The 12660-nt window shown below is 45.2% G+C and overlaps 1 long non-coding RNA gene across 1 annotated transcript; it reads right to left on the bottom strand.

Annotated features, from left to right (window-relative positions):
• Window positions 1-5492: 5492 nt before the first annotated feature.
• LOC115087736 lies at window positions 5493-12660 on the bottom strand. Its single transcript, XR_003855602.1, has 5 exons — window positions 12283-12660; window positions 12075-12123; window positions 9897-10035; window positions 7019-7452; window positions 5493-6290 (listed from the first exon to the last, which is right to left on the bottom strand). It is a non-coding gene; the product is annotated as an uncharacterized LOC115087736 (long non-coding RNA).

The following is a 12660-nucleotide window of genomic DNA, read 5'->3' as shown; positions in this document are numbered from 1 at the left end:
CCTACCTGAGGTGTCAAGGCGTCCATGTCTACCCTTATCTCTACGCTGATAAGGGTTCCAACTCAAAGGGATGCACTAGCCTCCTTACATCTAACTGTCCATACATTGCTGTCTCTCGGGTTTCTGATCAACTATCCCAAGTCCAGCCTAGTTCCATCTCAAGCCCTATCCTTCATAGGAGCCAACCTGGACTCTGTGCAAGTGAAAGCATTCCTCCCTCAGGATCGAGCTCGTACTCTCATGTCCCTAGCTTAATGCCTCCAGGATCGACATTACACGACAGCTCATCATTTCTTCATTTTGCTGGGTCACATGGCATCCTCTGTACATATCATTCCAATGGCACGCCTCGCCATGAGAGTCATGCAATGGACTCTGAAGTCCCAGTGGGCTCAGGCTTATCATCCAATGTCCAGCATTGTCCACCTTACCAAGCAGCTCCACCTGTCGCTGGCCTGGTGGATGTGGCTCTCCAATCTCCGTCAAGGCCTTCCCTTTCAAGTTCCAGAGCCTCAAATTATCCTGACAACAGACGCCTCCAACCTAGGTTGGAGTGCTCATGTCGATGACCTGCAGACTCAGGGAACCTGGTCTCCAGAGGAAGCCAAACATCAGATACATTTTCTGGAGCTTTGGGCAATCAGATATGCCCTCAGAGTCTTTCAGGATTGCCTCTCAAACAAGACCATTCTGATTCAAACTGACAATCAGGTGGTGATGTGGTACATCAACAAGCAAGGGGGAACGGGCTCCTACCTTCTGTATCAGGAAGCTGCACAGATATGGGCGTGGGCTTTTTCCCACTCCATGTACCTCAGAGCAACCTACTTGGCGGGCATGGACAATGTTCTGGTGGACAGATTTAGCTGGACCTTTCATCCGCAGGAATGGTCTCTCAACCCCACGGTAGCAGACACAATCTTCCATTGTTGGGGTTATCCACAAATAGACCTCTTTGCGTCCATCCACAACCGCAAAGTAGAGAACTTCTGCTCGCTCACTCGCAGCCGCCACTCACAGCCAAGGGACACCTTTGCCCTCTCATAGTCCAGCGGTCTCCTCTACGCGTTGTTGTGTTTGTGGCATTGTGGACCCTTGGTCACCGTGGAGATGACTCCGCCCACGGGGAGGGGCCCCATGGGGAACCACAGTGATAGGCTGAAATGCAGATAGCAGACACAGTATGGATAGAGGGCTTTATTGTACTGCATGTAGATAGATGATGTAGGCAGGAAGGTAAGGCACTGATCCACGAGGTGCCAATATGTTCAACAGACTCGGATGTATAATCTCACCCAGATGTTCATGATAGGCGGGAGCCCGCAGTGTGGGTAACGCCATGGCTGGTGGGTGGAGCTGGAGCACTGGATTGTAGACATACTCACAGGAATGAAAGCGTCTTCCTGATGATGAAATGGTGGGACTGAATGTCCGTGGTGCAGGATACATAGGCCGGTAGGCCCTCGAGGAGCGAGAACCTGATAGTCCGATATCCTGAAATGGAGAAGAGAGAGAAAGACCCCCGAGGAGAGGTTGTCTTAGTTAGTGAAGGCCCCGAAGGGAAGTTGGAAGCGAGAGACCCCCGAGGAGTGGGTGTCTAGAGATCCTAGAGGAGCGAGGCCCTTGGAGTGATAGCGGCATCTAAGCGTGCAGCTTAGAGCTGTCAGGGTAGCTAAACCGAAGTCCTTGCTAACTCAATGTGGTAGCGAAAGCAGAGGCTTGATATACCCGGAGGTAATGACGTCATGCGGTGGGGCCGCCCCTGAGGTTCCCACCATGACATGTATTTGAGCGAGGAGATGTGTGCGCTCACGCCCTAAGAGGCCTCGGGAGTGAGTATGGTGGACTGGAACGCCTATGCTAGGTTGGAAACGCCGAGACCCTCAGCACTCGGCACCGGAGGCAGACATCTTGCCCAAGGAGAGAGAAGGAGGAAGAAAAGAGGTAAGGCAGAGTGGTCACAACCGTCTGCGACCGACGGACGCAACACGCGTACACCCCACTTCCACTCATATCGAAGACTCTCGTGAAGTTACATAAGAACATAAGAACATGCCATACTGGGTCAGACCAAGTGTCCATCAAGCCCAGCATCCTGTTTCCAACAGTGGCCAATCCAGGCCATAAGAACCTGGCAAGTACCCAAAAACTAAGTCTATTCCATGTTACCGTTGCTAGTAATAGCAGTGGTTATAACGAAGAGACCAGGGCTTAATGATTCTGATAGCCCCTCACTGGCCACGCCAAGTCTGGTTCCCAATCCTCCGGGACCTATCAGTTCGTCGGCGCATCCCTCTAGGGGAGGATCCACTTCTGATAACTCAGAAAGACGGGTGCCTACGCCACCCCAACCTCCAGGCCCATCCCTGATGGCCTGGATGTTGAAAGATTAATACTTCAACCCCTTAACCTTTCGAAGTCGGTATCCTGAGTCCTGGTAGCTTCACGAAAGCCTTCCACGAGATGGTCTTATCGTTCTAAGTGGAAAAGGTTTACGGTCTGGTGCACGTTCATGTCCATAGACCCCTTCACTTGTTCCACTGCGAAATTTCTGGACTATCTCTGGCATTTGTCAGAGTCAGGCCTGAAAACTTCCTCTATAAGGGTGCATGTCAGTGTGGTAGCCGCTTTCCACAACGGCGTGGGAGATGTCTCTATTTCAACACAACCCTTAGTCACATGTTTCATGAGAGGTTTGCTCCACCTGAAACCTCCATGGCACCGTCCAGCCCCCGCTTGGGACCTTAACGTGGTCTTAGGACAGCTCATGAAATCTCTGTTTGAACCTCTCCACTCCTGCGATCTCCGCTATCTCACCTGGAAAGTGTTTTTCTTCTTGCTATAACATCCCCTCGCAGTTAGTGAGTTACAGGCATTAGTCACCTACCCGCCTTACACTAAAATTCTACATGACAGAGTGGTCATCTGTACACACCCTAAGTTTTTACCAAAGGTAGTGTCGGAATTTCATCTTAATCAATCCATCATCTTACGTACTTTCTTTCCAAGGCCCCATTCAAACCCAGGAGAACAGGCTCTACATTCCCTGGACTGCAAACGTGCCCTAGCCTTTTATCTGGAGCGCACGTCAGCCCACAGGAAGTCCACGCAATTATTTGTTTCTTTCGATAACATCAAATTGGGAAATCCAGTGGGAAAACAAACCCTTTCCTCCTGGTTGGCGGACTGTTTCTCCTTTTGCTACCAGCAAGCAGGCATTCCGCTACAAGACCGTGTAAAAGCACACTCTACCTCAGTGGCACACCTTTGTTCGGTGCCACTTATTGATATTTGTAAGGCTGCGACCTGGAGCTCTCTCCATACCTTCGCTGCTCATTATTGCTTAGATAAGGCTGGCAGGCAAGATTCCATTTTTGGCCAGTCTATTCTACGCAACTTATTCTCAACTACCCAACATCCTACCAGCGACCCGTTTAGGGTTTTCAGGATGACCTCCTACCCAAATCCACCCCTGTTATTGTGCCTGTTGCACGTCTTTGGGTGCATTTGGTGCATTGCTCGGTCATCCTCAGCTCGCTACTCACCCATATGCAAGGACTACCATCCTGCTTGTCCTGTGAGAAAGCGGAGTTGCTTACCTGTAACAGGTGTTCTGACAGGACAGCAGGATGTTAGTCCTCACGGAACCCGCCTGCCACCCGTGGATTTCGGTTCGCTTGAGATTTGTAATTTTATTTTTTGCACGTACTTCTTGCTATACACGAGACTGAAGGGGGACCCCTGCTGGATGCAGGGTTGGTGCCATGCTGGGCATGCCCAGTAGGTGCCAGTCAAAGTTCTAGAAACTTTGACAAAAGTGTTCTGTGATTGGGTTCCATCCTGATGATGTCACCCATATGTGAGGACAAACATCCTGCTGTCTTGTGAGAACACCTGTTATAGGTAAGCAACTCTGCTTTCTATCGGGGTTGTGTTTGTACATGACCGCTATCACATGTTAGTTATCATGTACTTATTTCTGCATCCGGTAGTGCGTATCAGGCATGTCTATATGAACTACATGGCTTGCAATCAGCAAAGCAACCCAGTCTATATTTTCTCAATTTAAAAACATTCTTTTTGCACTGTGTAGGTGCTGTATACGTATTTGTAAAACACAATGGTCTGTATTTAAAAAAAACAAACTCAAGGCTTATTTTATTTACTTTTTGCTTATCTGACTTTCTAGCCCCCACACACCCTGCTATTCATCATACTTTTTGTATACTACAAAAGATCTCAAATTTCACATTTTATGTCTGCCAGGTAGGGTCATTGGGCATGCATATCTATAGTGAGAGGAGGAGGGAAGGGGGAAATTCCCCCTGTCACAAAACACAGAATGAGAGAGACCTTTCTGCTATGTCACAGCTAATAACTTTTAAAATAGAGGGGTTAGAAAAACCTGTTTCTGGCTCTGTCATTTTAAAAGTGTCAGAGATATTTTTTATGACGTTCTAGGGGCCGGGGTGCATTTTTTGGATGTGGGGTGGGTTTGGGTTGTTCTTCCAGTGAGATCATCAAAAACTGCCAGACTCCATTAATTCTGTCATCATTAAAAGGCGATAGGGCCTTTTCTGATGATGATCTAGGGGGCATATTTTTGGGGGTGTGGTGAGGGTTGGACCGTCAATGTTGTCATATCAGTGACATCACATGGGGTTTGGTTTGGGACAGGGCATGGAAGAGGCCACTCCACTTCTATGAAGTGGGAGGGGTGTAGGCGGAGTTAGAGGTGGGGTAGGGCATGGCCAGGGGTGGGTGGGGGTATGGTTTGGGGCAGGAGGGATGGGGTTTGGGGTGGGGGAATGGGTGTGACATCCACTCACTTCTATAGGAATGGGAGGAGAGTGGGCAGGACTTAGACCAGAAGTGAATGCTGATTGGCTGCTGTCATCCTTTTCTCACCTGTCAAGCAGTTTGATTGACAATGTACCCATAGACCACTGGCCCACCAGCAGATGGCCAATCCCCCGATAGGCCAATCCGCTCCTGGGTGAAGGAAGCATGTGTGATTGTGTCAGTGGGTGCAAGAGTGTGTGTGTGTGTGTGTGTGTGTAGGTGTCAGTGGGTACGAGGGAGCTTGTGTGTGTGTATGTGTATATAGGTGAGAGTGAGTGCAAGGGAGCATGTGTGTATAGGGTGTCAGCAGGTGCAAAGGAGCGAGTGTGTTTGTATGTGTTTGTGTCGGCATGTGTGTGAGGGAAGAGAAAGTTTGTGTACATCCTCACCCCCACTAATCTAGAACAATCTCAGGATGACTGGAAGGTATAGAAAGCAGGGGATTTTTTTTTAATTCTTATTGTTTTAATTATTGGATGTTATATGATGTGTCTGCTGTCTTAAAATATTTTATTGGTTTTTGAGAATTATTTTTTTTTATATATCTTTATTTTCAATTTTTCCAATTATCAACCAGAACATGAAAGCTATAAACATTTGCCTGTATTACAACTTACTCCCCTTCCCCCCCCCCCCCCTTCCCCCATCCCTTCTCTGGTGGGTAGTAGTGTGCCATGAGGGTTTCTGCTCCAGGGTACTACAAAGAGCCGTCAGAAAGTGATGAGAGTTTGAAATCCCTGGGAGGTGAAGTGCCAGTTATGACATATCAAGAAGTCTACTGCATGCCTTGGTGTTGAGAGATAGAAGAAACTCAGACCATCTATCCATAAACGCCTTATATTGCACTGGAGTCGACCTTTTGGTTGTAATATACTCGAAGACAGCCATACGGTGCAATTTCACTCTCCAAGCGGATATCATCGAGGCCTCCTCTTTCAGCCATGTTTCCAGAATCGATTTCTTCGCCAGCCAAAAGCTTTTTGTAGGAATATCCTCTGTCTAATTGAGATCGTGGCCGGCAATTTGAGGTGATAGACAAAAAGACATAAACACAGCTCACCCAGGATGTGCGAGTGTAACAGTCCACCAGGATAACTTAAAACATGACACCAAAACCAGTGTATTTTACAGCAAGTCCAAAATTAATGTATAAGAGTTCCAACTTCCCACTGCAGTTTGACATTTAACACAAATGTTACTATTAGTCAATTTGGCCTTACATACCCAATTATGGGATACATACATCCGTCTAAGAAATTTATATTGGGTTTCCCTCAATAATACTTTGTCAGATACTTGTTTATTGCCCACAAAACAACGCCCCAGAGTCTTGGGGGTAATTGCAGTACTCAATTCCCTGTTCCATCGCCCCGAGAGCTCCAGTAGCTGACCTGAAACTGTGAGTCCTCCTACCGCCCTCTTTAGAGAGGCACATGTCGTTGGTTGACCTGCCGGGGTGGAGAAAAATTTGACAAAAATGGGCTTATTAAATGTACTGCGTCTCCGTAATAAATCATGTTCAATAAAGTGTCTAACTTGTAAGTACATGTAGAACTCTTTATGGGAAAGGTCATATTCCTGACGCAAGGTGTCAAAAGGGAGGACCCTATCAGTTTTCTTCTGCAAAAATTGTGGAAGGAATTCCAGTCCCTTGGTCTCCCAGGTAGTTAACACCGAACACCCGCATCCTGGAGGGAATTTGGGATGGCAACGTAATGAGATAAAGGGCAATATTTCCCATGGTACTCCAAGTTTGTGGCACAAACTGCGCCATACCTTCCTGCAACTGATTAAAAATTGGTTATAGGAGACTTCTCTGGGCGTATCTGCCCCAGAGACATACAGGAAGTTCTGGAGTTTAAGGGGACCGCAACAAACCTGGAGCAGGCCAAGGAGTGTGTAGGTTTCAGAGCCCAGTAAGCAATCCCGTACATGTCGGAGGAGGCAGGCTAGGTTATACACACGCAGGTTTGGGCAATCCATCCCCCCCCCCCCCCGCCCCCCCTTGACTCAGGGTAGCTGTAAGATTGATAGTGTAGCCCTCGCTCGCTTCCTGCTCCACAGGAAAGCGCCCAGACTCCTTTCCAAATCTTTCACATGAGTCTTTAGGAGCCAGAGGGACATAAAACTATCGTGGGTGCTCTACCATTTTAAATAACTGAATTCGTCCACTTACTGACAGGGGGAGCTTTTCCCAGTGCTCTAAACGTTCCTTTGTTTTGTGGAGAAGCGGCATTATATTGCAGCGATAGATTCTGAATATTATCTATTTTTCTTAATTTTTCCATTGCATGTAAACCAAAATCTAGCATATAAACTGTGTAAATCTATCTCCAGGTCACAAGAGCACATGTTGGCAAAATATGTTTAGGTTAATAAACCCAATCTCGACGTCAGCTGACATTTCAAAGAAACTGCAGCAGGGGGGCTTGTCTTAAATTGTTGATTGCTCGATGTAGTCGCTCTCTAGTATATTATCCGATCTCCAGACATTTAAAGAAGGTCTTCTGATCCAACTGGCAAGAGGCAGCATCAAAAGGTCTTACTTGGAAATGACGTCCTCCAATGTGAGACGGCCGAGTCCGGAATTACCTCCTGTTTCTTGCGCATCTAAAATTAGAGCGAAATAAATATTTGTCCCGTAGCCCAGAGTGAAGGAAGGCTTTGAAACGTGCACTATCTGGCTAACGTCTCCCTCTTCCTTCTCCCTGATCCAACTACTGCACCACAGCACAATCCACGTTTTGAGCAGCTAAATGCCGGTGGGGATTAGCTGAGGGCAGGCAGAAATTTTCACCTTGACTAATCTACCGTAGCTGGATAATGCCAGCTAAGGGCCTGAATTACTAAGGCTTTACTCCCATTCTGTATCTATGGGAAAAATACTTAAAATATGAGGCCCTAAAGTTGTTTGAAAATCCACCCCATAGTGAACAGCACAACAGATATCAGGCACATAGGGGATAAGATAATTATCAGGTTTATTGCAACTAAGACTGAAGGATTTAATATAGACTGCTGCTGTCAGGAAACGTGCATTTCCTGGACTTCAGAGACATGAGTGGTTCATGTAGCATAGAAGGGTGAATTACAAATGAAGGGGTGAATTTTAAGATTTGCTAGCGTTAAAAGGACCATATACACGAATGTGCGTATATGCACGTGCGTGAGCAACTCAACACGTGAAAAAAGGGGCGGAATCAGGGTGTTGGGGGCATTCCAGGGCAGAGCTAATATTTACTTACGTTCCTAAATCCATATTTTAAATCTGTTACCCATGCATATTTACTTCTGCCCTTGATGCGGTGTAAGTCTACATAAAAAAACTTTGTAGACCTAAAACAACTGGATGAGGGGTCTGATTAAACTAGGGGGCGTGCGGGTTGAAGAATCAGAGAGATCTGGAAGACCTCAAGAAGGACTGGGCAAACTGGTGGAGTAATTGGTAAAACTGGGAATGTCCTTCACGCAAGCATGTTTTATAATCCACTAACCTGTGTGCATTAAAGCCGACAAAGTCCCAAGGAAGAAACGTGAACTACGCCTGCTTGAATAACCATTTAAAATTAGGAACACACATACGCACAATGGATATATTTTGTGTACACGCAATTGTTCATACGATTTAAAATTCCTGCATATGTGCACTTACGCGCTTAGACGGATACCTGAAAGCTTGTTTTAAAGTTACCGCCCCTAGTTGCTATTTTAAAAGACATGTACGTACATTTGCCAGCTTACTCGTGTAGTTTTACACCAGCTAATTATCTGGAGTAAGTGATATTAAATGTGGTTATTGTGCAGAACTGTCTGGGTGGGAGGTCTGGGTGAACTGGGAGGAGTACAGGCTGAAGACCCAGAAAGGTTTCAATAACCTGGAATAAGATTGGGTGAACTGCTGGGGTAGTTGGTTCACTGATTAATTTCATTTATGCGCACGTGTTTTAAAATTGTCTAACTACTTTTATGCGTAAAATATACGCATGCACATTTTTAAAATAGGTAGGAAAAGTATCCGTGTTCCATGCATTGATATGTAGGGAACCTTTGGTTTCCCTAACCAGAAAGGAGTATACCATTTAACTGGGGAGGTTCAAGGGCAGAAATCAGTGAAGAGAGGTTTGGACTTTTTCCCTCCATGTGGGAACTGCAGGGTGCTTCCAAAGGAATTAAGAGACTTTACTAGAAGAGTGAGGTCACAAGTATATCAATCTTTCTGCTGTCCTATTAGTTATTGACTTTATTGAAATGCTGAATTGAGTGCTGTAAATACTCTTCATTCATCTAATCAACAGTCCGTAAAAGAAGTTGGAAACCACAATGCTTATCAGTGTGCTTTTGAGATTCAAAAGACTGTGATTATTATTAGTGCTCTTTACAAGGATGGAGAGAGGCTTGTACTGGGACTGCTGCAAAAGGGCCTGGGAACTATTGCGTGACCCCAGCCTGGTGTGCCTCTCCTGCATGGGTGGGTACACAAAACTATTTGTTACTCTTTGGGGCTGGAACCTTTCCCTGGCTAGCTGTTCTGTCTCCCACACTTCCCTAGCTGTGGAGTCTTTGAACTAGGGGTAGAAAGGAGGCCTTTCCGGTCCTGCTGTGACAGGGATGATTTCTTTACGCATTCCCTGATTGATGTATGTAGTTTCCCCTGGGGAGGATGCCTGTCCTTTATGTGGGTGCAGTGAATGCAAAATAAATGCTCAGGAGTCAATTTAGTAGTGTCCAAAATAAAACTCTTTGTTGTTAACACTGATGATGAATGGCACAAAACTCAAACTGCAACACCACAGAATTATCTTGTCAATTTCTTTACTGTCTCTTCCCTCTATCTGTGCAGGACTCACTTATATTGGGAATCAGGGAAACTCCCACCCTCTTGGATTAAATAAGTGGAGCTCCCAGATGGACAGGATCTTTTAAGCTTGGCAAAACCTCTTCCAAAACCGATAACTTGCAAAAACAGTCTATGGCACAGACAGTAAATTCTCTCTTTCTCTCCCCAGGGTGGTGATCACCGGATGACTGTCCCCAGTGATGTTTCCTTTACTCACGGTTAGCAGATCTTCTGGATCTTCTCTTATTTTAGTTTCTTTAGAACTCTCTCGCAGGATCCTTGATGATAAGGAATCCTCTCAGAAACCAAAGGCTCTCTTGTTTCAAACAGGAATGAAGAGGCAGCCACACTTCCTCCTGTTCTTTCCACCAAGAGGAACAGAATCAAAATAGCAGAGTCCCCTCCTCACAGGAGGTCACCACCACTTCAAGGGTCTATCTTCCCTATTCCTGAGAAGCCTACACACATAGTTCCTCAGTCCCTGTGGGCTGCAAAAGTCCAGGTGTCCAGTGAGGCTCCTAATAAAAATCTTAAAAATCCCTTAAAGTAGACCCAGAGAGAAAAGTCCACCAGACAGGTTGTGTACTGGAAGGAGAATACCCTCCCAACCCTGGTCAGGACCCACAGGCTGGGCTGGCCTGCAAAAACAACAAAAGTTAAACTTCTCTACCCCTCCGCACGCTTTGTAAACCTAAAGGGACTGCCTCCCGAGCTCCTGTAAGAAATGGAATTTGGATGTTGCTATTACATTGATAAAGATAAATATAAAATGCTTTGTGTGACCTACCCTATGCTGCTATAAGCCTATAATCAGGATGGTGCTATAGACAGGGTGGGAAGAATTGACTGCTAGAATTGTACTCACAGCTTTGCTAAATATAGTAGATAAAGCTAAAGTGAATATCAAAAATTGTAAGCTTTATGTAGAAGCTATAAGAGAAAGCATAACCTTGCTGTTAGAAATAATGTAGCTTGTCTATGGCACAGTTACTATAAAAAGAGGAAGTTAGAAGCTGTGAAAAACTGCTGGAAGCCGGTTAACTAGAAAACTTTTATTATAAGAGAAAGATAACAGTATTAAAACCTATTCTCCAGAAATCTCCTCTTATAGAAACACAATACCTGAATAAAAACTCCTCTTGTCATTAAGACCATGAGCAGGCCTAAGTAATGAACTAAAGTGCACAATTGCCTGCACAGCTTCTGTGAAGTCAAATCTTTCTGCAGAAACCGTTAGCTGTAATATTAAGAGACATTAAGAAAGAAAATGTTGAGAGCAGCTCCCTCCTACCCCTCCTTTCTCCTCTCCCCGGGTCACAGAAAGTATCAGGTCACAGAAAAAACAAGTTAACGGCAAGACAAAAGAGGAACTAAAATTGAGTATATAAACCGCTGTATTTTAATAGCAAGCTTATGCCAGCATTGATAGCACATGCGTGTGTTGGATCTGTTGGTATCCATTTGCAAATGATATAATAAAAATACTCCTTTCGCTGAATATATTATTCGTTCACTGTTTTATCTTTCCTGAAAGGGAAACGTGTGTTGTTTTACTTCCCACACTCCTAAATAGACTTTCAGGGGGACGGCCTCCAGTCCAGACTCCACAGAAGGAGGAGCTGCATTTGAATGATACCCCCCTCCACTCTAACCTTCTCTCTATAGCTAAACTTAAGAGTTCACCCAGGTCTTATTAGTGGTGAGACTGTGGTCCCTGTCACACTTATTCCCCCTCCCCACAGGGAGCGCTGGAACTCAGAGTCTAATTGCTGTCTGTGGAGAAACTGAAAGAGCTGTGTGCAGAAAGGGCCCATCTCCTTATCTATGTGCCCCTGGGTGCCGGCTAGTTTTTATTTATTTATCTTAAAAATGTTTATATTCCGTTACATTGAAAACTCGTGCTGGGCGAATTACAGATTAAAACATATCACAACAGTTATACAAAAAAAGCAAAGTTAAAACAAGGTTTCTCTTGTTATCATTAGAACAAAACAGGGCCCACTTCACAGCTAAAGGATCCGTCCCGCCAGGGGTTACACATGTATTGCGGGGTAGAGATTTGCATATTTTATGAGTTATAAAATGCTTGTGTAGATCTGCTCGTGGCCATTTCCAGATGTATATGCCACTGTGTGAGTTTGTTTGAAAGTTATCCTCGGAGTGTAGGGATGAGGAAGTGAAGATATTTGGTTAGAGAAGCAGGCTGTGAACCAGGGAAACCAGCACTCAAACCGCACTGACACTCCTTGTGACCTTGGGCAAGTCACTTCACCCTCCATTTGTAATTTAGAGCCTGATTTACTAAGATTAGTCTCCCATTCTGTGTCTGTGGGAAAACTTGTTTGGTAAAAGGCCCTTAGATTATAAACTGTCTGGGGACAGGAAAATACAGTACCTGAACGTAATCTGATTTGAAGAGGCTGACAAGTCATGAAGGGTGGAATCTAAATCAGAAATTATAAAGGAGACATCAACTAGGCAAAATATATCCTGTGCTTGTTATCTGAACCACAACCACTGATAAATGCAAAACCACAGAGCAGTACCATTACCAAATCTATATAAAACCAAAGGACAGCAAAATATGAAAAGCATAAAATTACCTGGAGCAGTTAGGCCAAGACTGTTCCCTCTTGCTGACTTCTGAGAGCTCTAGCGGAATAAAGTATTTGACTGTATTTATAGGATACTGGCTCCTGTACTATTCTATTTGCCAATGTTTTTCTGCCAAGTCCTGGGAAAGCTACTGAGGTCTTTCTTTCATTTATCCTCCTTTGCTACATGTCAGGTTTATGGTGTAGCTACAAGATAAAGAGTATGTCTTTATTTCAATCTGGTTCTTGCTTCCTGGCCTCCTCTAACATTCGTTTAGGTAGAGATCTCCCCTTACATTCCTTTAGGGAGTTAATTACTCCAGGATGCACAGCATTTCATAACCTAGGCCAGTGATGGCGAACTCCAGTCCTCGAGTGCCACAAACA

The sequence above is a fragment of the Rhinatrema bivittatum genome, chromosome 1, assembly GCF_901001135.1.
Source record: "Rhinatrema bivittatum chromosome 1, aRhiBiv1.1, whole genome shotgun sequence".
NCBI lineage: Eukaryota > Metazoa > Chordata > Amphibia > Gymnophiona > Rhinatrematidae > Rhinatrema > Rhinatrema bivittatum.
This window is presented reverse-complemented; position numbering and strand designations above follow the sequence as displayed.